The sequence below is a fragment of the Gossypium hirsutum genome, chromosome D08 (assembly GCF_007990345.1).
Source record: "Gossypium hirsutum isolate 1008001.06 chromosome D08, Gossypium_hirsutum_v2.1, whole genome shotgun sequence".
Lineage (NCBI taxonomy): Eukaryota > Viridiplantae > Streptophyta > Magnoliopsida > Malvales > Malvaceae > Gossypium > Gossypium hirsutum.
Window position 1 is genome coordinate 22,940,570 of NC_053444.1, and position 5,464 is coordinate 22,946,033.

General features: G+C 33.8%; 1 pseudogene; it reads left to right on the forward strand.

The window, feature by feature from the left end:
- The first annotated feature begins 629 nt into the window (after nt 1-629).
- Nucleotides 630-2,219, forward strand: LOC107912777 (UDP-glucuronate 4-epimerase 1-like; annotated as a pseudogene).
- The last annotated feature ends 3,245 nt before the right edge of the window (nt 2,220-5,464 follow it).

The window sequence follows — 5,464 nt, forward strand, 5'->3', positions numbered from 1 at the left end:
TTTTTTTGGTCTTTTTTATCTAATTCGGTTAACTTCTGTTAGCTTTGTAACCAAAGAAATAATATGATAGTTTAAAAAGTAATATAATAATAAATTTACCTGAATGATTATAAATTATGTCAATCTGAATATAATTATAAAAAAATTGGCCTCAACATTTATTAGTTTTGATTCTATAAAAAATTATAAAATTCTTTTGTTAAAAACTTAAAAAAAATCAAATAAAAATACATAAGATATCTATTTTAAATATATATATATATATCTACAATCCTTAACTCCTTTGCAGAAATTGTAACATAAAGGTTACTTCATTACATAAGACTACAGAGTGCTAGAACTTAATTTGGTTGAATCCGTTTTAGTTATCATTGACGAAGGAAGCCATGTGGAAGGTTTTTAAAATTTTTATAATATATGTTTTCTTCGATTTATAAAATTTTATTTGATTTTTTAAACGTTAAGATTAAATAAATAAAATGTAATTATAATTATAATTAAATTTATTATTATTATGGTAATTTGAAAGAAATTTAAGTATAAATAGTGTATTTAAGCAATAATAAAACTAATGATTGGATGTAATCCAGATAAATGGAGTCATGAACCATCAAAATCTGTAATTGGAAGAGCTACGCAAATCTAATTCAAGTCAATCTAGTCATCCTTGCCGCTTCTTTACATTAACCCTGGCAGGTGCAGTAAAAAGGAAAATTAAAACACGCCTCCTTTTTTGCCTGCATCTGTTACTTCCTTTTTCACAAATTTAATTTCATAAAAAAAAAATTAAACTGTTTCTTTTTAATATCCCTTCCCAATTATTTCTTTCTTGGACCAAGGAAGAAAACTAGAAATCCGGAATAGTATGTTAACACCGTCCTTTGATGAGGATGGGGAGTTTCCGTCGACGCCAGCCAAGTTCAAGATCGACAGATCCCACAACATGAACCGCCACTTCCATCGTTGCTTCGCTTCAACTAGCACCATGTTCTTCTGGGCTCTGTTACTGATCGCATTCACAGCGTCGTACTTGAGCTTTCAAAGTTTCGTTGAATCCCGTAGCCGCTATTTCACTTCTTCTTGCGGTGCCATACAATGGGAGAACCAAGTTCGTAACCCCGGTCATATCCATCGTTCCGGTGGTATGTCCGTTTTGGTAACTGGAGCGGCTGGTTTCGTTGGCTCAGACTTTTCCCTTGCCCTCAAAAAACGCGGAGACGGAGTCGTGGGGCTTGACAACTTCAATAACTATTACGATCCTTCGTTGAAAAAAGCTAGGAACTCGCTGCTTAACAGCCACCGCATTTTCGTCGTTGAAGGTGATTTGAAAGACGCCAAACTACTGGCTAAGCTTTTCGACACCGTGGCTTTTACTCATGTGATGCATTTGGCGGCTCAAGCATGAGTCAGGTACGCCATGGAAAACCCTAACTCTTACGTTCAAAGCAACATAGCCGGCCTCGTTACGCTTCTCGAAGCTTGCAAGTCGGCTAATCCTCAGCCGGCGGTTGTCTGGGCCTCCTCCAGTTCGATTTATGGTTTAAACGAAAAAATCCCTTTCTCTGAAGCCGACCGGACCGACCAGCCGGCAAGTTTATACGCGGCCACAAAAAAGGCAGGTGAAGAAATTACTCACACTTACAACCATATCTACGGCCTGTCAATTACAGGGTTACGATTTTTCACGGTGTACGGTCCTTGGGGAAGACCGGATATGGCGTATTTTTCGTTTACGAGAAATATTTTACAAGGTAAACCGATTACGATATTTCGGGGAAAGAATCGGGGGGATTTGGCTCGAGATTTTACCTACATCGACGATATCGAAGGTTGCTTGGGATCGTTAGATACATCAGGGACAAGCACCGGGTCGGGTGGCAAGAAAAGAGGACCTGCCCCGTATAGGATTTTTAATTTGGGCAATACGTCGCCGGTTAGGGTGCCTGAGTTGGAGAATATTTTGGAGAGACATTTGAAGCTGAAAGCAAAAAGGAATATTGTAGATATGCCTGGGAACGGCGACGTTCCATTCACTCATGCCAATATCAGTTTGGCCGGAAAAGAGTTGGGATTTGAGCCTATAACCGATTTGCAAACCGGGTTGAACAAATTCGTTAGATGGTATTTATCTTATTATGGTTATAATAACCGCAATGCTGTAGAATAATTTCATTGAACAAAAGAAAATTTGTAGAATAATTTATTTTTCTTTTTTCTTTTTTATGTTTTAAATTTTTTTATTTTGTAGAGAGATTTTCTTATTATCAATATTATTTGAGGGATTATTATCATTTCAGTAAAAGATGAGGATTATCCAATTCTTTACGTGATTTTTTTTCCAATATCACAGTTTAAAAATGGAATAATGACTTTTTCTACCTCCAATTTTATAAAACCGTTATTTCAATCCTCCATTTAAATTATTTTCTTTTTTAACCCTTTAACTTGCATACTAAAATATTTTTTAATATTTTTATTTTTTTAAAATAGTTTTATAATCTCTTATTGAATTTTAAAAAATTAATTAAATGCTGACATGTCATCCACGTGTATGCAAAGTCAGCAAAGTTAAAAAAATGTTAAAGTTTTCATTAATTTTGAGTTATTCGACAAAAAACACAAATTTAAAAACTAAAAATTATTAAAAATTATATGAAAAATTAAAATATATATTTTTTAATAAAGGAAGGTCAAATAAATCATTATGCTTTGAATATTAATACAATAATAAGTTTGAAGCTAACACTCCGATTGATTCACGAGACATGTTGCGGGTGAATAAAGCATGCCTTGTTTTCAACACTTTTCTAAAGTTATTATTATTTTGAATAAAATTTGACCATTTGATATTATATAGTTAGCTTGTATTGCTTAAAATTTTGAAAAAAAAAACTAAACTATATTAGTAGTCACTCAATTATTAGTAAATTTTTTCTTTGTCTTTCAATTATAAACAGTTACAAAATCGTCACTTAACTATATTCGACTTTATCTTTTTTGGTCCAATTTTTGTAAATGACTAATAGAAAGATAATGTATCAAATTTAAAATTGAAATAATAACAAATTTAACCCTCAACATTTATGCATTATGTCAATTTGATCATAATTTTAAAAAAATTAGCTCTAAATGTTTAAACATTATGACAATTTGGTCTCGTGCTAAAAACTAAAAAAAACTTATAAAATAATTTTAAATTTTTAAAATGTAATTTTACATTAATTGATAACATTAATAAATTAATTTTCTAAATAAATAATTAAAAATAAATTTAAAAACAGAATAGAAAATTAATTCATGGATTTCTCTCATTTTATGCTAAAATATTTATGGCACAAATATATTATTACATTACATACATCTCCTACAAAAAAAAAAGTAGAAATAATCTCCCTTATAAAGTAATAATAATAAGAAGAAGAAAGAACACCATAAACAAAAATAATCCAACTAAACCACAATTGTTTAGTCCATGATCATCAATAATAGTTCCCACCACAAATTTCATCAAGCCTACGGATCATATATAAAGAATTACTGATAACCTCAACCATAATGGCTTTTGCTTACCATTATGTTGGTTGTTAAGCACTTTGAAACTTTGCGGGTGTAAGTGAGGCTAACTTTGATGGCAACCTGGGCTAAGTCGCGTGGGATGTCAACGGGGCTTGAGCAGGAAGACTGTGTGCGAAGGCAAAGAGATAGGTAGTTGGTATTGATACATGATGTCCAAACTAGAACTTATGATACACTATTGTTTGATGTAGTGATAGAACAAAAGGAAGAAGAGAACAAGAAGAATAAGGGAAAATGTTTGGTGAGTTTCTTTTGCTCGAGAAGACGACGATGAGAGTTATCGAAGGTGGCTAGTGTTTGATTAGGTGAAGAACAAGTCTTTGATTTTTTAGATAGTGTTGATGAATGATCAGACAAGGGTAGAAGACAATGGTGTATTAAGGTTCACCTAACTTAATGCGAGGCGGAGAGTTACCATGTAGGGTGGTCTGAGACGGAGATTTGATTAGTCGAAGAGTTAAGGGAGAAGGGTACACACACACACACACACACACAGAAGCCCTTGTGTATGAAAGCTAATGATTTATATACTATGAGTTTCTATCCCAAGGTGCCAAATGTAATAATCTAATAGGAGGCTATGGGGCAAGTTAATCAACTACTCTACAAATTCAAGCTTAAGTAGGACAACTAGGGTGGCTACTAGACACAATGTCAATCACTTCAAATAGGACGTGGCAATTGGCATCATAAATGACAGTTATAGAGTGGGCCTTCACATGGTTTTGTGTTTGAGTAGTTGTTCTGAAAGGATTTTTTGCGAAGTGATTAAGATGAGTTGTTTTGAGAGGACCACCATGAAGGATGGTTGCTAAGATTGGTTCCGAGGAGTGGGAGCCTAAGAGGTGTATTCGAGGTGTAGGGGTATAACAATTATCCCTTCAATCGAGAAGGACTTTATAAAGTGACCTTTTTTTAGACGTTTCCATTTGACCTTTGCTCCGAAGGGTTGATATGTGATTTTTGAAATTTGAATCATCAAGTGTTTGCATATGAGGAATGCACGTGGCCTGTATTGTTCTACTTTTCGCACATGAGCATACCCACATTTATGTTTTTTGGTTACAACACATTATAGGGAAGTGTTGCTAATCATCACCTAACATTGCGTTGTTTGGTTGTGCCAGGTGTTCGATACTTATTGGGTGTTTTCAAAGCGTGTTTTGGAAGCTTCTTAGGGCTTGTAATGGTTCTAAAGTCCTCATTTATTTTTAGGCATTTTTACCCAAGTGGAAAAGTTCTAAGTAAAAATTCTTTCGTTACCTACAAGTGTTTGGGTGTAATGGTAAGTGTTGGATCTGGTGCCCTAAGCGTAGTATTTTCATCTAAGCACACTTGTAAATTTCCAAATAAATTGGTTAATAAAACTATTCATGAATTACATGAATTACATTAATACTTTGTATATTATCCTCACATGGTTTTTGTACGTAAAGAAAAACGGAAGCAAATGTTGCTCATTGGTTGTCTAATGTTTAAAGTAATACTAAGTGGTATTATATGATCGGATTGTAATACGGAAAGACAACTTGTATTAGTAGACAAACCTAAACATGTCATTAGTCTAATCGGAAATGAGAAAATCGATTGAAAGACTAATATGTTGTCTATCAAGTCCAATTGGGGAGATTCTTTGTCTTGGGCATCACAGCGGATGACTCTTAGAAGATAGAGACATAAATGTAGGTGACTGGTGTAACACCCCAAATGCGATCGAGTAAGTTTGACTAGAATTTAGCGTGCCACATTAGCCACCAAAATGACTCTCCGTTAACTCCCAACCTAACTTCTAACACACCACAAATCCACAATATGGAAGTGGTACTAAGTTTCACACATTGTAGCGAAATGTCATAACATAATGTATATAATGTAAAACATGCGAGCT